The sequence below is a fragment of the Pleurodeles waltl genome, chromosome 9 (assembly GCF_031143425.1).
Source record: "Pleurodeles waltl isolate 20211129_DDA chromosome 9, aPleWal1.hap1.20221129, whole genome shotgun sequence".
Classification (NCBI taxonomy): domain Eukaryota; kingdom Metazoa; phylum Chordata; class Amphibia; order Caudata; family Salamandridae; genus Pleurodeles; species Pleurodeles waltl.
This window is the reverse complement of record NC_090448.1, coordinates 669,866,618-669,892,002: the sequence shown is the minus strand read 5'-3', so window position 1 is coordinate 669,892,002 and position 25,385 is coordinate 669,866,618.

The following is a 25,385-nucleotide window of genomic DNA, read 5'->3' as shown; positions in this document are numbered from 1 at the left end:
CCCACTTGGAACAGATCAGCCTATTTTTATTGGGCCAATCCGCCCCCAAGGGGGTCAGAAACCACCCTGTGGGGGGGGGGGGGCACATTTGTTTTACGCCATTTCTGCCCCCCTTGAGGGCAGATCGGCCTATGGTAATTTTAATTTTTAATTTTTTACAGATGGTGTGTGACCCCTTAGGCAAGGGTATTTCCCCTGGTGGGGGGGTATTTTAGGCCATTTCTGCCCCCCTTGCTTATTTTTAGCAGGCCAAGCTGCCCCCAAGGGTGGCAGAAACCACTAGACACCAGGTATTTTTTTTTTGGTGCCAATTTCACACAATGGGAGGGACCCATTAGGCAAGAGTCACTCCCCTGGGGGCAAATTTATTTTAGGCCATTTCTGCCCCCTTGGGGGCAGATCGGTGTTTTTAATTAGGGCGATAGAAGCCACAAGGCACAAGGGATTTTTTGTTATTATTATTTTTTACAGATGGGAAGCTACCCCTTATGCAAGGCTCGCTCCCCTCGGGGGAGGAATTTATTTTAGGCCATTTCTGCCACCCGTGGGGGCGGATCGGCGTATTTCTATTAGGCCGATCTTCCCCCAGGGGGGCATAAACCACTAGACACCAGGATTTTCTTTTGCACCAATTTCACCCAAGAGGAGCGACCCCTTAGGCAAGGGTCGCTCCCCTGGGGGGCAAATTTATTTTAGGCCATGTCTGCCCCCTTTGGGGGCAGATTGGCCTATTTTAATTAGGCCGATCAGCACCAGGGGATTTTTTAAAACTTTTTATAAAAAAATAAAGGGGGCAGAAACCACTTAGGCATTAGGAATTGGTATGTGTGTATGTTTTGTTTGGGGGGCAGCCCCTTGGGCAAGGGTCGCTCCCCTTGGGGGCACATTACTGTTGGCCCTTTCTGCCCCACTTGGGGGCAGATCGGCCTATTTTTGTAAGGCCCAACTGCCCCCAAGGGGGGCAGAAAGCCCACCAGAGACCAGGGAAGATTTTTTTTTTCTAAAAAGGAGGGTAGGGTATGGCCACCCCAAATAAATGGGGACAAAGTTGTTCTGCCCACCGGTGGGCAGATGAGGCAATTACCCCCGATCCACGCCCTGGGGAGGCAGAATGCCTATTAGATGCCAGGAAATTAATAAAAAATAGTGGGGTGATGGCTACCGACCAGTAGTGGCATGGTTATGCCCCCACCCCAACTGAAGGGGGTAACTGTCTTTCAGCTCTCCCCCGCACCCTAAAACACATTATCCCATGGCAATCAAGAGGACATTTGATTATTTGGGGTTTTGGTTTTACATTTTGGCCATGAGAGCTTGTCTAACTCTCAAAATTGTCCACTTGGAATGGTGAGGGACTTTGGGATGCTGCCGTGTAGAAAAATCTACCAGACCTAGACACATCTGGAAACTAAACATCTGGGTGAGTCCAGGGTGGTGTGCTTCACATTCACCCGCACCATTTTCTTACCCACAATGCCCTGCAAACCTCCAACTTTGCTTGAAATCACACATTTTTCCCACATTGTTGTGATGGAACCTTCCGGAATGTGCAGAAATCCACAAAATTCCTACCACCCAGCATTGTCGCATCTATACCGATAAAAAATCTGCCCCACTTGTCAGCCTTCAAACACTTTTTTCCAAACTGCCCCTTTGGAGCCGCTTTGGTTCCCCCTCATTTTTTACATGTTTTTGGCTCTTTCCTGTCACAGGCTCTTGGCCCACCTACAGAAGTGAGGTATCATTTTTACTGGGAGACTGAGGGGAACTTTGGGTGGTAGGAACTTTGTGCCTGTGCGGTGGTCCCCCACAGAAATGTGGGAAAATTACATTTTTTTAGCTAAACATGAGGTTTGCTGAGGATTCTGGGTAAGAAAACACTGGGAGATCCATGTAAGTCATACCTCCCTGGACTCCCTCGGGTGTCTAGTTTTCAGAAATGTTTGGGCTTGGTAGGTTTCCCTAGATGGCTGCTGAGCCCAGGACTAAGAACGCAGGTGTTCCCCCCTCAAAAACATGTTGTTTTGTATTTGATAATTTTGTTGTGTCCACATAGTGTTTTGGGGCATTTCCTGTCGCAAGCACTAGGCCTACACACACCAGTGAGGTACTATTTTTATCAGAAGACCAGGGGAAATGCTGGGTGGAAGGAAGTTTGTGGCTCCCCTCAGATTCCAGAACTTTCCAGCACCGAAATGTGAGGAAAAAGTGTATTTTTGCCAAATTTTGAGGTTTGCTAAGGATTCTGGGTAACAGAACCTGGTGCGAGCACCACAAGTTACCCCATCCTGGGTTCCCCTTTGGTTTCTAGTTTTCAGAAATGTCCAGGTGTGCTAGGTTTTCCTAAGTGCCGGATATGTTAGAGGCCTAAATCCACAACGAAGCACTTTACAAAAAACAGGTCAGTTTTCTTTAGGAAAATGTGATGTGTCCACTTTGTGTTTTGGGGCATTCCCTGTTGCGGGCACTAGGCCTACCCACACAAGTGAGGTACCATTTGTATCGGGAGACTTGGGGGAATGCTGGGTGGAAGGAAATTTGTGGCTCCTCTTAGATTCTAGAAATTTCTATCACCGAAATGTGAGGAAAAAGTGTTTTTTGCCAAATTCTGAAGTTTGCAAAGGATTCTGGGTAACAGAACCTGGTGATAGTCCCACAAGTCACCCAATTCTGATTTTCCTTAGGTGTCTAGTGTTAAACAATGTATAGGTTTGCTAGGTTTTCCTACGTGCCGGCTCAGCGAGAGGCCAAAATCCACAGCCAGGCACTTTGCAAAAAACAGGTCAGTTTTCTTTGGGAAAATGTAATGTGTCCACGTTGTGTTTTGGGGCATTTCCTGTTGTGAGCACTAGGCCTATCCACACACCAGAGGTACCATTTTTATTGGGAGACTTAGGGGAATACCGGATGGAAGGATATGTGTGGCTCCTCTCAGATTCCAGAACTTCCTGTCACCGAAATGTGAGGAAAAAGTGTTTTTTTGCCAAATTTTGAAGTTTTCAAAGGATTTTGGGTAACAGAACCTGGTGAGAGGCCCACTAGTCACCCAATTCTGATTTTCCTTAGGTGTATACTTTTCAAAAATGTATAGGTTTGCTAGGTTTCCCTAGATGCCAGCTGAGCGAGAGGCCAAAATCCACAGCCAGGCACTTTTCAAAAAACAGGTTAGTATTCTTTGGGAAAATGTGATGTGTCCACATTGTGTTTTGGGACATTTCCTGTTGCGGGCACTAGGCCTATCCACACAAGTGAGGTACAATTTTTATTGAGAGACTTGGGGGAATGCTGGGTGGAAGGAGATTAATCGCTCCTCTCAGATTACAGAACTTTCTATCACCGAAATGTGAGGAAAACGTGTTTTTTTGCCAAATTTTGAGGTTTGCAAAGGATTCTGGGCAACAGAACCTGGTGAGAGCCCCAGTCTGGATTCCCCTAGGTGTGTAGTTTTTAAAAATGCGCAGGTTTGGTAGGTATACCTAGGGGCCGGCTGATCTAGAGGTCAAAATCCACAGCTAGGCACTTTCCAAAAAACATGTCAGATTTCAAGGGATAAATGTGATGTGTCCATGTTGCGTTTCCTGTAGCGGGCATTAGGCCTACCCACGCAAGTGGGGTACCATTGTTATCGGAAGGTTTGGGGGAACAAAGAATAGAAGAACAAGTGTTATTGCCCCTTGTCTTTCTCTACATTTTTTCCTTCCAAATGTAAGAAAGTATGTAAAAAAGACATCTATTCGAGAAATGTCCTGAAATTTACATGCTAGTAGGGGGACCCCGGAATTCAGAGATGTGCAAATAACCACTGCTTCTCAACACCTTATTTGTGCCCGTTTTGGAAATACAAAGGTTTCCTTGATATCTATTTTTCACTCTTTATATTTGACCAAATGAATTGCTGTGTACCTGGTATACAACGAAACCCCATTTCTAGGTGCAGCTCATTTATTGTCTCTGGGTACCTAGGACCCTTGCTGAACCTACAAGCCCTTTATACCGCTGCAACCAGAAGAGTCCAGCAGATGTAACGGTATATTACTTTAGAAAATCTGACATGTCAGGAAAAAGTTACAGAGTAAAATGTTGAGAGAAATGTCTGTTTTTTTCAGCTCAATTTCAATAATGTTTTTATTTTAGCTGTTATTTTCTGTAGAAAGCCTTGCAGGATCTACACAAATGACCCCTTGCTGAATTCAGAATTTCTTCTACTTTTCAGAAATGTTTAGGTTTCCGGGATCCAGCATTGTTTTTGCACCCATTTCTGCCACTAACTGAAGGGATGCTAAAAGCACAAAAAAATAGTAAAAATGGTGTATGTCCCAGTAAAATGCCAAAGTTGTGTTGAAAAATATGGTTTTCTGATTCAAGTCTGCCTGTTCCTGAAAGCTGGGAAGATGGTGATTTTAGCACTGCAAACCCTTTGTTGATGCCCTTTTCAGGGAAAAAAACACAAGTCTTCTTCTGCAGCCCTTTTTCCCCATTTTGTTTTAAAAAACGATTTAATTTCTTAGTCTCCTCCAGGGGAACTCACAAACTCTGGGCACCTCTAGAATCCCTAGGATGTTAGAAAAATAGGACGCAAATTTGGTGTGGGTAGCTTATGTGGACAAAAAGTTATGAGGGCCTAAGCGCGAACTGTTCCAAATACCCAAAACAAGGCATGGCAACTGAGGCGGAAAAGGCCTGGCAGCAAAGGGGTTAAAGTAGTGGGTTTATGACATCAGAACACTAACAATTGGAGTATATCTAATACATTTTTTTAGAGTTTAAACCATCCCCAACTTTCGAAACTTATATGGACGAAATAGAACGATATCGTGCCAAAACACTTTTTTATAAAATTTCGATTTGGTATTTTGCAAATAAAAAGTTTTCTTTCCGAGTGGAATATTGGTCTGTTTATAACAATCTCTGTGATGGGTGTAACAACTACGCTATCGAAAACATTGAGCATGTGTCATTTTTCTGCTTGTGATATAAGCATGCCGGGAGGAAGTTGATTCGTTCCATATGACACAGCTTAGATTTTCACCAGTATTTGCCTATTTTGATAACTTTTAAATCGGATACATCCTCTTGCCTAGTCTAGTGTATGGTTATGTCGGAAGCGTTTTGGGATTGATTTTTAAATAATGTTTTTCATGAATTAGCCTTCTTTTAATTATGTAATTGGCTATTTTGAGTCTGAATTGTTTTATAATAATTTGCATTATGTTGTATTACAAAGTAAACATTTTCTGACTCTACAGAGCTCTTCCCCATTTCAATTCCAGATTCTCCTCCCCAAGGTGATGGTAAGTTCTAGCAGAACTGTGACAGTAGCCTATATCAATCATCATGGATCCCCACATTGCTGGACCCTGAACAAGGTAGCATGTTTACATTTCGGGCAGACAAACGTCTCCGCTCAATTTCTCTCCTTCCCGTCAGAGATATTGACTGTGTGAATGCAGAGCAGTTGAGCAGAATATGTTGTTTCTTTCAGAACTTAGCACTGACCACGTTGACATTTTCAAAGAGTTGCAGGAAGTTGGAATCCTTTTCATAGATCTTTTTCTCTCCAGATCATATGCTCACTTTCCAAGGTGTTCATCACGGTTCCTGGAGCAGCAAACTTGGGGAGTGGATGAGCTAATTCTGAAATGGCTAAGGAGACCTTGAATGCCTTCCCTCCCTTCCCTCTGATCCATAGGTTGTTGGTAGGTTAACAAGCCTCATTTAGTAATGAGTGGGGCAAGAACTGAGGAGTAATAAGGGGATTATATTGTTCTACCCCTAACGGTAACGTAGTACCCCTTGGCCCAGGAGGTCTATAAGTGCTATGGGGGAGAAAATGTTGTCTCCTATGAGGCACTTTAACAGGTGGTGCATATTCAAATTAATATAATACGTTTCAAGATAGGGACAGGCACTTACTGGTTTCCTCATCATTCAGAAATGCTTTTTCAGTACAAGGAAGTTTCGGTCTGTTAATGTGTAATCTGGGTTTTGTGTCAAAGCTGCTGGAGCTTGGAAACAGGGAGAAAGAGTGAACCTGTTGTTTTTTCTTCTGATCCTGTTGCTAACACCCATGGGCACTTTGCCAGCATTTATGTCTGAGTGTGTCACAGTTTGCATGTGACCATGAATTGTGGAGTAAAACACTATGCCATACACCAGGTAGACAGCAGGTCAACAGTGTCTATATCACTCTGCGGGTGGGCCTTTGTCAACACCAGATAATAAGATTGGATGGCTTCCAAGTCCTTCATGTATTTGTTCTTCGACAGATGGGAACTAGGTATTGAAGGAAGTCCACTGAGCAGGACAGGACTCGATATTCTCATTGCAAGGTCTCATCATGGTGCAACGGCTTTCTCTTTGGTCGTAGGCCACTCACCTGTTATTGTGCCAAAAAGAGAAAGAAGAAAAAACACTACATAGGACCAGGTCTCTGTCCTTTTACTTGCAGAAGGTGTCAGTGGACGAGCTACCAAATGCAGAAGCCCAAATTATTCTAGCATAGGGAGGGGATCGACCCCCATCACCAAATAATGATGGTGTCACCATGAAGAAGGCAAGAGCAGAGAGAACAATGACATTGGGCCAGGAGCTACGCCATGGCTTGAGTTCAGTCTCTACACCCCCTACCACGGTCACACCGGCTGTCAGGCCAGACTAATATTCTGTTGCTACATCACAACACCTCCTCCAACACACACTGGTCTTACTTCTCACTCCTATGATCTGCAGCACCCCTTCTACCACCTCTCTTATACATGCCCTAAAGCATATGCCACACCTCACTACAATATTCCATAGCAGAACTTACAGTAATGAGCACCACAGAGCGAACCCACATGGTCCACCACTTACCAGACAGCATAACCTGTTGTGCCTGAAATCACACCGTGCAATATATAAGGTCTCTAAATCTCCTAATTTCAATGACATTCAATTCAGCATCCACTCATCATTGACTTCATTATTCAGTTTTCAATGCAGCACACATCTGTTAATAGTGTTTATACAAGTAACAATTCAGCATCCGCCCTGTGCTGGAAGACACTTCACAGTCGGTGACCTGGCAGCTGGAACGTTCCCATGTCTTTCTGCATATCTGCATCCCGAACAGACAACGAAACACATGCAGCACAGCTTGCAGTACAGAAGTACATGAAGTTCGTTGACGTCAGTTAGGGGTCACCTACTCCTGGTGACCCCTTGCCTCTTTAGTGACCAAACACCACTAAGAAAAGAGAAATCTATTTCTAGCGTGCACTTTTCCTCTTAAAAGCAGCAGAGTTAGTTTGCCACTGAGACTGTGAATAGTTGCACAGAAACTGTTACAATGTGTCTGGTTACAAACAACCCACCTTGCAGACGCAGCGTCCAGAGAAGCTCCTCTTCGGGGTAGTCGTTTTGGTACAATACTGGACACATTGTGCCTGCTTCACTTAAATCAGCCAGATAGTAAACAACTTCATAGAACTGGAAATGCTGTCTGTGGGGAAACACTTCATAAAATGTTGTCATAATCTTTCTGGCCTGTGCCTTTATGTAACAGTTGCTTGTATTGTGACTGACTGTGTGTGTGTGTGTGTGCGTGTGTGTGTGAGAGAGAGAGAGAGCGTGCGTATGTGTGGGTGAAAATGACAATTCTGACACGTTCATGTGATTCTTAGCAAATGACTGGCACTGGCATTCTTTATGTTATTCTTGGTATACCGTAGTATACCCATTTCATATTGAGTGTACCTATTGACATAAGGGGGCGCCCACTGCACATTTTGAAAAAATGGGAGTCAGCTTCTGGGAAGCGGCAGGCTACATTGGCTTGTCACACCAATGGCTTCTGAACAAATGTGTTTGAAATTTGACTCCCATTTTTTTTTAGCATTTTCTCTGTGAAAATTCCGCCAAGCCCTCCTAGCAGAATATGTGAGTATTACTGAAGGCTGCACTGTGACAGCCAGTGCTGTTCCTGATCTTTGTGACTTTCATTCTTAGCTGTGCCTTTGCATGTGGCACTGCGGCTGGCATTGGGGGAGTAAGTGGACATTGCGGGTTGTATTTGGGCAGCATAGGATAGCCATCTAGTGAAGGTTGGCTGCACCTGGGAATGTGATGTCTTCATCCTTCATATGATGGCAGCCATGCTGGAATGTGTGCAATAACGAAATCAGACTTGTACCTCTTTGTACTTAAAAAAAAAACATTGGTGATGTTGCTACCTATAATATTATCAGGATAAAAGGTCATGTGGCATCTCTTTCTGTAATGCTACCAGGGGGGATGTTATGTGATATCACTTTCTATTATTTCGTCACAGACCAAAGAGCAGGTGATGTCATGTCTGCTACTCCTGGCAATTTAGTGAATCGACACCTATGAGGACGTTACGTGCAGTACACAACTGATGCCTTCTCCAGTTTTCTTAGCATCCATCGCTATAGAAGTGACATCAATTCATTTTCCAGTAATATCTCTACAGAAAGTGACGTCATGCGTTTCTATCTGTCATTTCTTGCCTTCTTTCCTAGTTTAGTCTCTTTAGGGCACCCAACAGCTTGGACATCCTCAGCTAAGGGCAGGCACAGAGAAAGGTCTCTTTGGACCTGGAATGACCCAAGGTCAGAATTCCTGCTCGAGATAAACTTGCTGTATCATATACCTTGCAAATAGCACATTTCACACCATTTCCACATTTACACCCAAACAACGCAATACACTCTCTTCAGTGCATCCTCCACACATTATCTGAATGTCTTCGTCCCCGATAGTTATAGTATTCAACACATAGACACCACACTCAAAATAGGAGTGGGACATGTAGTAATACTCTGAACAGTCTGGCCCTACACTCTTAGTAATGTAGTAAAAGTCTTAGGAGATCCTCTCCTGCCACTTTCCTCTCTCAAGCTGCAAAACAGCCTTCTTTCTTCCGATCTACAGGCCACTCAGACAAAACAAGCACCTCATTACGTCTGCCTCCATCCAAAATACCCACCTGCACCCTTCAAAGACTTCAAATTCCCCAGGAAGTCTAACATGAATTAATGAAGGAAACCTTCTGCACAGTTCTCAAACCTACTGCAAATAATGCAACTGATCAATACCCCATACCACTCCAAAGGCATCATACTTGGACTTTGCCCTATAAATGCCCCCTAAAATCTACTGTCAATCACCTATAGCTCAAACTGCAGTGACCACTTTGCCATCCCCTTTACCACTGCACATACAACAATTCAGCATCAAGGGCAACTGTGAAGAGCAAAAATAAACTTGCATCAAAGGCATTCATCTGGAACAAATCCAAAAAGAACTAAGTCAGCCAGAAAAACAACCAGTCCAGTACACGTCTTAACTCATCTTGACTTCTACAACAACATTATGAGAACCCGTGTTGAATACTGTGCTACTTTATAAACTTGATCCACCAAACCAAAGCTATCAGCACCTTGGTATACTCATGAATGTAATGGAAATACACATACCAAACTTAAATAGGAAAAAAATAGAGATTATGAAAACTCCCAGATAACCTTGCATTGCTCATGACATTCTGCCGAAATCACCAATCTCTCATCATCACAGCTCAAACTTCTTACGGAAACAGAGCAGTCATTTAGGCAACCCACAGAAGCGAGCAAATCCTTCTTCAAATGTCAAACAATGACCAATCCTAGAACTCACAGTATTGTTTTGGTTGACAGAAGCCAGACCATCAACCTTTTCTTCATCAAGAAAACTAACAAAGTCAGGTACAACATCATTACTACTTCCAGGGCCCCCTCTCTTCCAGCCATCTCCTGTGGCCTCCTTCAACCCAGTCTTGCACATGGATCTTTCTAATATCTTGAACACTCTCTAGGCATTCTCCTAGGAAGATGACACCCTTCCTTCTTTCATCATAAAATTGCTTTATTGAGAAACCCTCACACCCCTTTTCAACATTGTCAATGTCTCCCTAACCCAGAGAACATGTCAGATCATTTGACTGCTAAAAAAACCATACCTGGACCTAGTCTCCGCCCATTACCAAATTTCCATTCATATGGAAATCATCAAGAAACTAGTTACAAGAACACATCAGCACAATAAGTTTCTCCCAGCCAGACTTCAGACCAGGATACAGCTCTAAAATATCCACAATCCAAGTAGTCAACAATGCCCACCTCCTAAAAAGCAGGAAACCCCCCTGCTTCCTCATCCTGCTAGTCCTCTCCAACCTTCAACACAGATGACTATCCAGCTATGTTCAACACCCTGAAAACATAATTGGATTTTCAGGATCTGTACTGAAGTGTTTTGCATCCTACTTGACCAAATGGTAGCAGCTCATGGAAATAGATTCCACAAGATCATGGAGACTCCCTTTCTCCTACTGAATACCCCAGATCTTCACCTTCTCTCACATTATCTCTTACTTCTACATGGAACCCCCTAGATCCATGTTGCTGACAGCAGTATCAAGGGTCATCACTATGCAAATACTACCCAACTCTACCTGACATTGCCTCACCCAGTGATATACAAAGAATCAAATTCTTCCTTGAATGCATCGAATCTTGGTTGTCAGTGAACTTTCAGAAGCTAATGTCACGACTCCATCGTTCCGACTCTGGGGAACGGTGTACACGGACCATCTGCAGCTTGGGAATCGCAATTAAAACTCATTCAGAGTCCCTTTCTGACTCCTACTTGCTTCCCATTTCTATATTGTATGCTACTAAAAACCTACATTTGTTTCCATGGACTTCAAGAACCATAATGCACTGCCTAGTAGTTAGTAAGACCTGGAATCTGCTGTCCATTGCTTTATATGGGAATTGTCCTACTCTTCCTTTCTTCTGGATTCTCTGGTCCATGACTTGTGAGAGACTGTAATCGCACACACCTGTGCAGTCCAGCCATGTGACTGCCCTTGGCTTGCTGCTGCCTGGAACTGCTTATAAGCTGCCATTCACTAAAGCTCCCTGTTTGTACATTCAAGTTTGTTCCTTTGTGTAGCGGACCTCTTGGTTTGTTTTCCAGTCCTGTTTCTGCTTGCTTCAGTCCTTTTTCCCGTGCCCTGTTCCTGTGCTGCCTCCTCCAGATTTTTCCGAGCCCTGTTTGCTGTGTCCTGTTCCTGTGCACCCTGTTATAGATTTTTCCCAGCCCTGTTTGCTGTGCCCTGTTCCTGTGCAGCCTGCTACAGATTTTTCCCAGCCCTGTTTGCTGTGCCCTGCTCCTATGCAGCCTGCTACTGATTTTCCCAGCCCTGTTTGCTTTTGTTTTTTCTTTTGTCTGTCTTTTTGTACTCGTGGTGCAATCCTTGAGCTGCTCCCTTTCTAATTGTTCCTAGTGTGTTCCTGCTATTATTATCCAATTACTTATTTATTTTGCTTCTACCTTTACTCCTGAAATTTCCCCTTTGTGTCTTAGATTTTGTCCTAGTTTCTGTTCCCTTTCTCTGTGATTCTTTTGCAGTCTTTAGTTCTCCTGAAGTTCAATTCTCTTGCTTGTTACAGTTTCTTAGAATTCTTGTGTATGACTTACCTGTTCTCCAGTTTTGTTTTCTTTGCAGAGCCTGGAGCTCTAATATTAGCTACAGTTCTTAGGCTCCTTTCTAGTGCTTGCTCTGTATTTTCCTCTTGTGCTATTGTGTCTGGTAAGTGTACTTGTAGCCCTCACCTGTGTATAAGTGTTTTCCTTTGTATAGAGGTTGGCTCCTGGTTTTCAAGAGGCAATTCCTGCCCCATCCTTTGTCTTGAGTTGTATGTAGTCTCAAGTGCTTTATTCGTGGCAGTGTGCCGTTTCTGTTTTCTAGGAATTGCCACTGTGACCCCAGCTCTGCCCAAAATGGCTTGTCTTGTGTATGTAAGTACAATCCTTGTTTACTTCTGCTGCCTCCTTTCTATGGGGCTTGCGGGGTGATTATCTTTAAGAGTAATCTGCACAGAGGCATTGGCATTTCCTGTTACAGTGGGAAATTCTGAGCCTTACCTGTGTAAACCGCAGTGGTAACCCAGTGTGTTGTCCACTATTGGTGCGTTCTCTGTTTGTCCACACTAAGGTTGCTCTGCCTTCACTATCCTATTCCTGAGCTCAATGCATAGCTTTTCTCTCCTGGGGTATGCCTTAGTCTTCTCCTCTCCTTTGGTATACTGCATCCACAGGGAGATATTCTGTGACCTTGAGGGCTGCTCTGCCTGGAGTTCCTACAGACTCCACCCGGAGTCCTGACAGCTAAACCCCACAAAGACTAAATTTTTCCTGTTTGCAACGGCACCAAAGAACGCCAGATTTGTGCCTGGCTCTCCAACTTAAACTTACCAGGCTTTACTCTCCAGCTGACAGACCAAACAAAATCACTGTGATTCACTTTCAGGATAGGGATCTTTTTCAAGCAATAAGAAAGTGAAGCTGTTTCTCCCAGAAGATAACTTCAGACCAACAGTACAAGCCTGAGTCATTTTCCATCTTGACAGAGGGATTTCCCTGCTCATTGATTTCCCCACCACCTCCTAGCACCCTTGAAAGGTATCCTACAAGCAGCGGGGTGGCTCAAAAAGGGCTAAAAAACAATGATCTCTTCACTCCCATATAAAAAACCTATATCAGCTCCCATTTAAAGTCCAGATCATCTTGAAAAACACAGTACATACTACAGCACAAAAAAGTGATCTACATGTCTGCAGAACACACTTCACACTGCAATACGCTAAGACTTGCTCTACAATTCACAAGATCAACATGCTATGCATTATCACACCCAACACTACAGCAGTTTGTGTCACACCTTTCCGCTAATTCGCACAGCACTCAGATAGTGCTGTGTGGACAGACCGTTTTCCATGCTTGATGGGAGACACTTGTTGAAAAAAGTGCAATGGTGAAGCTGTAGGAAGGTGTGGTGAATGATGCCCGCTACTGTGGGCTGGTGGGCACATTTGAGAGTTGAGGAGATTCCCTAATTGTCCCAGTTGGAGGGTAAAGGTATGTGCGTCTAGTAAACCTAAAATAGGCACATGACCGTGTGCTACCATTCTGGTGTATTCTGTAGTGGCATGGGTTATGCGATGTATAGCACTTTTATTAGCTCTTTGCTTAACTGAGTTCCCCATACGTTGCTTTGAGTGGCACGCAAATAACAGCGCATCTGGATGCAATTATACATGAATGATCTTTATTCCCTTTGTTGGGCTGTGATGACATTTTCTAGCTGATTGGCAACCGCTACTACGGCCTCTGCTGATTCACTGGAATTTGACCACAGCTGCCCACAACCAGCCTCCACGGCAGAGATTCTGAGGGACATAAGTTCTAATATTTGCACCACACTTCTGCTTCTGAGGTCTCTTGTATGTGGTACTGTGATTGGCTTTTACTCCAGAAGACTGTGGAAGGGAAATGGAAACAATCCTCAAGCTAAGGTCCATTATAATAGTGGTTAAATAGCCCCTTTCTGGATGGGCTTAATGAGAAACGGATGCAGTGGTGATTGTTGTGTTGAGGGAAAGAGCTGCTACTATCCCGCTCTCTGCTCCCATCTTGGGACGTCGAGGCGGGCCTTGTGTGGCTGTTCAGTGAGCCTTTCAATAAAAGACACACACACAGTGTTTAGGGATGACCTCATCCTGACGGCGGCTCTAACTAGCTCCAGTGCGTCAAGACTGAACTTTCTTAACTGAACTCACTTGACTTAGGGGCTTCACCACTTATGCCCACTGAGCAGGAAACACAGACAGCCCACCCCTGAGAGGTGTTGTAACCTTGCTTCTCCCGCACACCAGTTGTGTCACTGGCACAACACTGCATTCCTCCCTTATTTTGAAATACCCAAAAAGAACACTGACCACGGTCAGAAAATAGCATCATTCCAGTCTACGAAATCTGAATCACAGGGTTCAAAAAAACAAAAACCCTTCTCAGGCTATACCTTGTGCGCGTATCACACCCTCATGGCGTGGCTGGAGGCATGCCTTTTTCTCACTCTGCAGGACAGTAATTGGAGTTGTTTATCTCACTCTCTGCTCTCCCTGACTCAGAAGGGCCTCCAGGTGGTACCTCGGCCATGGAGGCATCCTCTCCATCACCTCTGTTTGTGTCAGACACCTCCACCACAGGACTGGCAGGGCTCGGCACATAGAACCTTTTGAAATGTGAAATGTTTCTAGACACTTCCTCCTCTCCTTGCCTGGCAGTCACTTTGGTGCCATGAATGTGTGTAATGGTCCATGGGGATTGTTCAAAGGGCAATCTGAATTTGCTACCAGGAAATCAATCTTACTCTAATACCAAGTCTTCTACTTTGAAGAAAGACTGTTTGTCTCTGCTGCATTGACTGGCTCAGGCATTGGAACGTTGACGTATGGCCAGGACCCACTGATTGTCCACCTGATCAGGGATTCACTTAGGATGATGGGGAATAGAGTCTTGTACCACTCTTTCCAGGAGAAGGTGCCCAGGGGCCCATCTGGTGGTATTCACAGAGGAATGAATATAGAGTTCATTCCTAGAGTTGCTGATTTGTTTGTGCAATTCTGATAGCCTTGTTCAGAGTCCTCATAAATCATTCCACCTCCCTGTTTGCTTGCAGCTTGCGAGGAGTGAACTTTCTGTGGACGATGTTCAGGGACTTGAGATATTCAGCAGGTAGCAGGTTATTTTGAACTGCTTCCAGCACTTGTTGAAAACATTCATCTTGATTGGTGACTTGTCGGATCTGTTGCATTGAAGTCAGCAAGTGGCGAGACCGATCCGCTGTGTACCATACATATTCTTTGGTTTCGTTGCATGTGTTTTCCTCTCCAGGGGTTGCCGCTTGGGGATGCCTGGATAGCTAGGCTGCCGGGTTGGTCGTGCTTGGTTGATACTCCACTTGACTTTTGTATCCATGGACCTGAAGCAGCCACTTTTCAATTCGTTTTTATGCTATTCCTCTGAAAAAATGAATGAGGGGTTTGTGATCAGTGGTGACCACGAACAACCAGCTGTAGACATACAGATGGAAATGCTTGCATCTCCCAGTGGATGGCAATTGCTTCCTTCTCAATCTACAAGTACCGTTGCTCTGTGTCCGTGAGGGACCGCCTCACAAATGCTACTGGGGCCCATTGCCCATTCTCCGTCCTTTGCATCAGAACTGCCCACAGTCCTTTCGGACCATTATCCACCGCAATGGTAGTTCCTTTCTGCAGATCAAGTACATAAGAGTGGTATTTGCCGAGAAAGTGGCTTGGAAAGATCTCTCTTGTACTTTTTCCCAGTGCCAAGGGGTGGCTGACTTAGTGAGCTCTCATAGAGCCTACGTCAGGGTAGTCAGATCGAAGCCAAACCGGGTACAATAATTGGCCATACCCAGGAATCTGCGGACTTCTGACATGGTGGCTGGTGGGACTGCTTTTTTGATGTTTCGTACTTTGTCAGGGTCTGGGGCCACACCTTTTGTTAAGAACGTGTATCCAAACACCCAACAGCTGACAACGCCTTTTCAAGTTGATAATCACCACAGCTGTGACAACTCACTTACACCCACTCGATTAACCTTTGCCCACCAGTTCTATCAGGCATATCCATCCAGCCTTCCCCTAATTACATTTTCAACTCACAAATTTCTGACTTACTCATACCCCCAACAAGCAACAGTGCAACAAACGACCTATACTCTCCACTCCTCATAATATGCCCTCATCAGTGCAACTCTTCAGTTCTACAATAGTCCCAATAAAAAAGCACTTGAAGTTCAACATGAAGGGCAGCTGATCTTGCTGTGGTAGCATCCAATGATCAAAACAATTTAGACCAAAATTAGAAAACTCCCAACCCACACCTCTAACCTCCTAACTGAACATACTGCTCCAATATGAAATCCTATCTAACTTCTCTCTGTAAAGTGTTCTTCAAAGCCTGGTCCATGATCAGCAAGCCACCCATCTGTAAACTTCAGCACTCTTATAGCCTACCACCACCCGCTCCCCACCCTTCCTGACTAGTATCCGTATAGCTATTTTTTACCCTTCAACCTCATCCAACTTCCTCACCATCACTCCACACAAACAGGTTTGTTCATGTCCCAAGAAAGTCCCATTACTGTTGTTAATCCTGAAAGAAACCTCTAGAATGTGCTGATCTGCAGTCCCCGCACACTTCCCACTGACCATTACAAACACCTCTGCAATAGTGTCACATGCCAACAAATTAAGCTCCCATGCAGAGACCCACCTCTCTCCAGTTTTGCATAAACCCAAACTCATCTTCCTCAGAAATCCCAAACTCAACATTATACTGTACATAATCCTTGGCATCCCGGATAAAGTCAACATATGGCCTATCTCTGTCCTCCACCAGAGCGCAATGATGTTACACTCAAATTACCCTTTCTGAACCTATACCAAAGTTGAATCCAGCAACACATACACATTATCTCACACCATCCCTCTGCACACTTCAGCCATAACAAGTCATTTAAAAGAAAGACATGCTGATCTGGCATTCTGATATCACCTTAGGGTATCACAAAATGTTCCCACCCTGCGATTGCTAGAACTACGGGAGCCAGCACACTTCACTTGCCACCTGCACTGCTCACAATGAACCTTTACTACATCCACACTTCCCACACAAAACACAACTGCCCTATTAGTAACCACAAAGACCCTAAAATCCACTATGACACATACCAGCATTTGGGTGGTGGGGTGGAAATCATGGAATCAGTCTTAAGAGTCCAAATGGAAGTCCCAATGCTCGAGCAGATCAGTAATTAATAGCTGTAACACCACCTGGGGGTCCAGAAAAAAAACACAGAAAAAGAGGAGGCTTGTCTGAGTCCACCCTGTGCAGTTGATTCCCATCCTGGAAATGAGACCCTAATTCATTGGCTGATCATTTGCTGGCCTCACTGCCTCCGCCCGACAACTGCGTCATTCTACTTTTGAATATTGCCTCTATCTTACCCTATCACTATAGCTGCTGGATATATGCCAGTATACACAACTGCCTGGGGCCAAAGATGAGAATAAATCAGGGAAACATAGATTTGTGACAATTAAATCCACTCAGGGAAGGGGAACAGGTGAACAAAAGGAAGGAAACACAGACAAGGCTGCCTCTGGCAGTGGTGGGGTTAAAGAAATGAGGAACAGCCTGCACTACAGTGATGGGAAAAATATACATTAACAAACAATCCACCTAGACCGCATTTACGTTCGTTTGTACACACAAGTTACATGGTTAGATATGGCATAACGATGAATGAAACCAAAAAACTCCTTCATATGGAAAAGGTCCTGAAGATAACAGTAATACAAATGAATGCCTCGATATGCGCTCCCTGCGCGATATTTTTGCATACTTGGGTTTGTAGAGATGATGCAGATGTGCAAGGCAAAACTATTTCTCTGCAGGCTTCTTGCTGATCTTTCCGGAAAAGGCAACTACTAACCAATGTTTACAGCGGAGGTGGCGCAAAGCTGGCTGCAAGACCTCCCCGTGTTCTCCCCAAGGTCCAGTATTATGTACCTTTTTAAAAACCGAGACTACGAATGGCCAGGGAGAAATGAGGTGTGCAGTTTAAAGGCGCCAAAATATAATTTTGCTCTGACTTCAGCTCCATAGGACAAAAGGGAAGCCATCGGTGGGACCAGGAAAATGTTTGCAACCTATGATTACATTAGTAGTCAACCAATGCACTATCGTCAGCAGTGATCACCTCACTGTATCAGGCAGGATTTGCCAGCAATAATGTAAAAAAGGCTTTGTTAATTTTAAATGCCTTTACATGAGTAATACTAACAGCCATAGCAGCAGTGCTCGTGGCACCTAGGAAATAAGATTAGCAATAAGTCTCCACAATGCCACATGATTTATCACTCACATATCAGCTTTAAAATATTGGAAATTCAACCATTTTTCTCCAAATAACATCTTATGGGATCGGAAGATAACACATATTTTAGTCTCAAATACACAGTTTTCAATTTTGGTATAAAGATATTAATATAGCCAAGCAAGAGCTTCAAATTTGGCACCCTTTCCTCCACATAGAGAGCTACTCACTGGTAGATGGAGAGCTACCAGTAGCCCAAGAGCTACTCATTGGAGAAGCCTGATCTACTGAAAAGGCTATGTTACCAAATAAACACCAATGGGGATAGCTAAACATTGATCATGTGTTGTAGCGTAATCCCTTTCACAAGATTGCCAACTTTGGAAACATTTCAGCGTGTGAAGTGGGGCATGGCTGTGAAAGGTGAGGGGCCTTGTGCCAAGAACTGCTACTGTCAGAGGCACTTCTGCCCCCTCCACCCTCGATTGTCCCAATTCCAAAAAAGGAAACAAACAAAAAAAGAACAAAAGCTTGCTGAGGCTACTACGGCTGATGTCCTGGAGTGTTTTCACTCTCTTTAATTGACATCAGCTACTCAGAGCCTTCAAAACAGCTGAAAAGCCACTATTCTGCACTGGTTTTCAGCTGTTGTCTCTTCCACCATGAAATATTAGCTCCTTACCGGGTGACCGTGTCAGAGGAGCCGATATCGTGTGACACACAGTGGCATCATGTGAGTTGGCAGGTCTTATATCACCTTGCAAATATGCTGTTTGAAGCAAATAACAACTTATTTCTGATGTCAAAGGGCCTGAATTACTATGGATTCTGAGCAACTGGACCAAGTACCTCTGCTACACTTAACTCTCAGGGTAGGCATGGTCTGAAAAGACCAAGGCAATGGGTGGTTACATGGGAGTGAACACAGGCTCACAACTCAAAATTGCTGCAGCAGCAATAAATCATTTTGAGAAAAGAGAAGTATTTTATTTTTACCGCTTGCCCACACTAAGAAACCATACAACATTCACAAACAGTTACATAGTCCGCCCCTGAGTTTGGGGATCTGGTGTTTCTTTGGCGGTATCCTGTACCACTCACTCCTCACATTAGCGATAAAAGTTATTCCTATTCACCTTTGGAAATATTCAGGGTATGCCCCACTAGTAGTTCAAACCTCAAAAGTCTACTATGAAGCTGATTTAAAGTCAATAATGATCCAGGCAAATGCACGTCCATTAGCAGCAGGTTCCCCTGGGGCGGTCTGGATGAAACAAGTCTTACACGCACTGGCAGGAGTGAAGTGCCCTGAGATCCAGAGAGCGCCCCCGTCCGCGGGCACTCACTGCAGCCAAATTTGTGTAAGTTAGTCACACTCACCAAGCGCAGATTCTCTCATTTGTTGTTGCTCTCCTGAAGCAATTGCCTGTATCCTGCAGCTCTTTCTGCGGGGTAAGTGTTCTTTCAGCTCCTGATGTGGGTTGGCTATCACGATCCTGTTTTGGGTCCCTCGCCAAGGTGAAGGTGCATGGGTGCTCCCATGGCATCCTCACTTCTGCTGTTCATGGGCAAAAATGAAATCGCTGCAGCAGACATTTACTTACACCTATCACAGTGAGTCCATTTGACAGGGCTCCCCACTGTACTGCTCCCTCCAATGCGCTCCTCTTTCTCACAAGGCACATTGGTCCTGGCAAGCAGGCAGGGGCTGGTGCTCCAGGCTCCAAGGCAGGTGGTCTTGTATTTCCTGGGTGATGTTCCCTTAGCGAGCAAGGAGGCTAGCAGGCCTTGACCCACTGTCCTGGTCACAGGTAGACATCTTGCAGTGCTTCCCCTCCTCAAGCAGCCCATCTGGCTGCTTTGCAGATGACAGTCTTTGGGGTCTCAACCTCCCCTTCCTATAGTTTGTTTCCAGACACCAAAAATGATTTAGCATCTGATTTTTTAAAGGTTTATGTTAGGGTTCTCATTCTTAAGAAGTATATATTCCTCTACTCCTTCTTCCTCTTGAAAAGCAATCTGTCACAGGAGGAGTGTCTACAAAGCTGTCAGTCACACAACACAGACCATTGGTGTGACTAGAGTTCATATCTGGATGTCATCCACAGTGATATTTGCATCAAAAGGTTACCCCAGGGCCCCCAGCCCTACTCTTTATGATTCTCTTGTCCTCCCATCTCCTTCCAGAGATGTGCCCCTGCCTCTTCCTTGTGACCTCTCACTGAATCAATGAGCATCCTTTCAAATGTACAGGGGAGGTCTGGTCGTCCCCTCTCCAGTGTGTGTCTCACTCACTTACAGGAATGCAGCAATCCACAAATTTGTCTGGGGATCTCTCTACAACCTCTCCATGTTTTACCATGCAGATGCATGAGTTGGTTTTCTATTCTCTTATTAAATGCCCTAAAGACTGAATTTGTGCTAACATAAACTGTGTTTACACTGTCCTCCATTTTGCATTGATGTTCCAGTACCTCATGTGACAATTGCTTCTGTTGTTTCTTGTTTTAAATAAAGAATTGTACGTTTTACACTAATAAATGAAGAGCGTTCCCAGAAACTTTTCCCGCATTATACCTAACCAAAGACATCTCAAATGTCTCAGGCTATTGTGAGACTGTGAGAATGACTGAAACTAGGATGACCACCTGTCCTTAAATTACACATGCTGTTCGTAATTTCAGCCTGCAATCCATTGTCCGTTACTGAGCTGACAATGGACAGCATTTGTCTGTAATTTCGCCACTGTTACTTTTCACAGATTTCTGGAATGTTATTCAATTGGCAGCTCCGTTATGCAGATATCAGAATTGGCTTCAATATACAGCGTCAAAGGTTATTGAGCACTGAATTGAACAGAGATATTTTTAACAGCACACAATAATGTTGGGCATTTGAAGAGATCTAGCTTGTTACTTGTGCAACTTTTTTCTGGTTTACATTATTACTGTTTTTCAATTTTGTTTCATTTTTACTGTTTTTCTCATATATTTTTTTTAATTTGGTACTAACATACATATATATATATATATATATGTGTGTGTGTTTTATATATATATATATATATATACACACACACACACACACACACACACACACATAGCAGGTTCTTAATTAACTTGAGCAACTTGATGTTTCCTTCCATTATTATTGTTTGAGGTGCATAGGTGTTGGGATTGATGGATGGGTCGATAGACAGAGGGCTAGATGGATGAGTAGGTGGGTAGATACATGAATGGGTGAATAGTGTGGGTATGATGTAGAGAGTGTAAATGGGAGAATGGCTGAATAGATGGTTGCATTAGTTGGGAAGATGGATGGATCTTGATGAATGCACAGGTAGATAGATGAATGGGTTGCTAGCTAGATAAATGAATGGACTTGGTGCCTGCATGGATGAATGAACAGATGGATGGATAACTGGATGGAGGGGTAGATGTCTTTATGGATGCAAGATTGGATTGGTGCTTGTGCAGATGGGTGAATGAATATGGGTAAATGGAAGGATCTATGTGGGTGGATGGATCGATGAATGGGTGAATAGATATTGGTGAGTGTAAGCATGTATAGATGGAATAATGGATGAATGGTTGCTTGGATGATAGATAAAAGAGGGTGGATGGATGGAGTTTGCTGGGTGGATGGATGGATCTTGCTAGGTGCATGGTTTGATGGATTGATCGATGAACAAGGGGTGCTTTAATAAAGGAATCTGTGTAAATGGATGGATTTAGGTGGGTGGATAGATGGACAAGATGATGGTTGGATGGATGGATCTTAGTGGGTGCATGGATGGATATATACGTAAGGATGGATGGGTGGGTGCTTGGAAGGTTCAATAGATCTAGGTGGATGAATGGGTCTCTTGGTAGGTAGATGTATGATGTTGCTGGGTGCATAGATCAATGATTAGATGGACTTTGGGTGCTTGGATAGATCAACAATGGAAGAATGATTTGGGTAAAATAATGGATCTTGATTGGAGGGATGGATGGACAGGTAGCTGGATGAATGGATCTTGGTGGGTGCATGGATTGATAAACAGAAGGATGGATAGAAGGGTGTTTGGATGGATGGATAAAATTGGGTGGATGGATGTATATAGGTGGAAGGGTGGATCTTGGGAGGTGCATGATGGATGGATGGGTGGATGGATGAACGGACGGATGTGAAACTCTTGAAGCATACTGTCCACATGCTGTACAATGTATCATTAACCTTTCTGTTACCTTTGATTTAAATGAGCTGTAGTTTGCTGTTATCAGATGGAGGTTGAGAGCTTCTGGCTTGAACATTGATATAAAGATGCTGCTGATTAACTATGGAAGTTCTGCAAGCTACACCTTAGGTAGTTTCAAAGCTTTGGAGGCCTTCATTCAGGCACACAAACATCTTCTCTAGATTTCTTGTGATACAATCCAAGTGGGCATTTGACAGTGGTAATGTAAAACTACAATGATACCACATTGTTAAAGGAGCTGTTAGCCTTATGTGACACAACCAGAATAAGCCACTTCCCTTCCCTGTGAAATGCTCTTGTATCCGGCTCTTCAATATTTCAGCTGCATCAAATAGTAAGTTAGAGTTTAGCTAAGATCCTGTTGCATGTTACACGCAGAAAATACTTTATAAAAACCTCAAATTAGCAAAGAGGAAGTAAAAGGCTTCCCTGTATTGCCTTATGCTAAAAATACCAGTTCCAGCTTTGGAATTACATTCTGGCAGCCAGTTTATCTCTCTTGGATGTCTGCCTGAGGTTGGTTGCCCGCATGTCTACTAATTACTCAGACTATTTGTAACTTGAGCCTAATGGCAATTATCTGTTGTCACATGATGATAAACAGCAGACCTGTCCATTGTCTGTACCTGATTCTCTACCAATGACATTTGGCAGCCAATCGTGTGGCTCAGTACATCCTTCAATCACCACCATTGACTGTGGCCACAGTATGTATGGCGGCTGTAGTGTTTGATAGCTCAGCCTGGAGCTCTCTACCCAGCATGCTGTCTGCACAGTGGCCCTCTAAGTGCATGCTAGTTGTTAAATCATTCACTTTCCAGCTTGCCTTTGTCCAATCGGTGGCCACTTTTCTTCCTGAGATGCACTGGGCTTGTTTTTGAACTTTGTTCTTCTAAGGAGCCAACTTACCTGTGAGATGATCACTGGATCTAGGTCCCACAAGGGTTTGCCAATGTGTGCCAATCATTCTGATGCTTTGTCTTTTTAGTTCCTGGCTTGTCTGCTGAGACTTCCATCCAGATGCGCCAATACCCTTTTTATCTGACAGGGAAATAATATTCCATGATCTCAAACTCTAACATGCTTCAAAATTCAACTCTAAAGGCAGTAGTCAGCACTGAGAGGACCGAGCATATTTCACTTACTGGCTGCCATTTGAGGAGAGGGTTCATTTTAAGGCATTGACACAGATGTGAAATGTTGTTTATGGGTCAGCATCTACATGCTTGTGAATAGACTGTAGATTTATGGTTCTACCTCATAAGGCAAAAAAACCCTCCATGCCTGGATGTCAAACAGTTATGACCAGATTATAAATGATGCTCATAGTGACTGACAATATGCTGGTGACCTCTCCAAAGTGTGTAGGTGGTAAACTCTCCATTGAAATGGCATAGCTATCTATTTAAGTTAGTGATGACTGCTCATTTTCAGCATAAACATACACGTGCAATTACTAAGGAAAAGTCCATAGTATGCTTTAGCATTCTGCAAAAGAGAAATATGGACATGAACTCAGGGTAATTTGTAGGATATAGCATTAGGAAAAGAGCAATTGTGCTTTTCAAATGTGTTAACCTAACCATTGCTTAAAACTGGAGACAACTAGACAGTGTGGAAGAAAGTGCTTGCAGTGTCAAATGGTGTGCAGTGGCTTGGGTGTGTGGTGCACTGAGCTTCAGATTGTTGATTACTGTTCTGAGTGTGATAGCAGAGTGAAGGTTGGAGTTCACTGTGCGCAGGGTTATGGTGCACTCTTTCCCAGTAGTATAACTTTCGGCTGTGTGTTGGCATTGGTGGAGATACACTATGCAGTGGGTTTTGGTGCACTTTGCTGAGAAGTTTGGTGCAGTGTTCTAAGGGTGGTGGTCAATGTCCCCTAAGGTTGTAGTTGAATGTCCTGAGGGCGATTGTCCACTGTTCTGTAAGTAGTAGTGCCCTGTGCTAAGTGGGCTGGTGCCTTATACCATTGCTTGTGGTACACAACATAGTGGGTAATGGTGCCTACTGGAACACATGGTGGTACACTGTTTTGGCACATTCCTGGTTTGATAATCAAAGTGAACGTGTGAGATTTTGAAAAATTAATGTGCTCTTTTTCTGCATTCTCATTCATATTTTTAGGTTGCACCTGTAACTGGGTGTAGGAGGCTGGACTCGCTTGTAGTGAGTACCAAGGGGTACTTACACCTTGCACCAGGCCCAGGTATCCCTTATTAGTGTAGAGGGGTGTCTAGCAGCTTAGGCTGATAGAAAAGGTAGCTTAGCAGAGCAGCTTAGGCTGAACTAGGAGACGAGTGAAGTTCCTACAGTACCACTAGTGTCATATGCACAATATCATAAGAAAACACAATACACAGATATACTAAAAATAAAGGTACTTTATTTTTATGACAATATGCCAAAAGTATCTCAGTGAGTACCCTCAGTATGAGGATAGCAAATATACACAAGATATATGTACACAATACCAAAATATGCAGTAATAGCGATAGAAAACAGTGCAAACAATGTATAGTCACAATAGAATGCAATGGGGGCACATAGGGATAGGGGCAACACAAACCATATACTCTAGAAGTGGAATGCGAACCACGAATGGACCCCAAACCTATGTGACCTGGTAGAGGGTCGCTGGGACTGTAAGAAAACAGTGAGGGTTAGAAAAATAGCCCACCCCAAGACCCTGAAAAGTGGGTGCCAAGTGCACCTAAGTTCCCCAAAGAGCACAGAAGTCGTGATAGGGGAATTCTGCAGGAAAGACCGACACCAGCAATGCAACAACGATGGATTTCCAGACGAGGGTACCTGTGGAACAAGGGGACCAAGTCCAAAAGTCACGATCAAGTCGGGAGTGGGCAGATGCCCAGGAAATGCCCGCTGTGGATGCAAAGAAGCTGCCACCGGATGGTAGAAGCTGAGGATTCTGCACAAACGACAAGGGCTAGAAACTTCCCCTTTGGAGGATGGATGTCCCACGTCGTGAAGAGTCGTGCAGAAGTGTTTTCCCCGCAGAAAGACCGCAAACAAGCCTTGCTAGCTGCAAGGGTCGCGGTTAGGGTTTTTGGATGCTGCTGTGGCCCAGGAGGAACCAGGATATCGCCAACTGTGTGGGGAGACAGAGGGGGCACCCAGCAAGAGAAGGAGCCCACTCAGAAGCAAGCAGCACCCGCAGAAGTGCTGGAACAGGCACTACGAAGTGGAGTGAATCTGTGCTCACCCGAAGTTGCACAAGAGAGTCCCACGCCGCTGGAGGACAACTCAGGAGGTCGTGCAATGCAGGTTAGAGTGCTGGGGACCCAGGCTTGGCTGTGCACAAAAAAAATCCTCGGTGAATGCACAGGAGCTGGA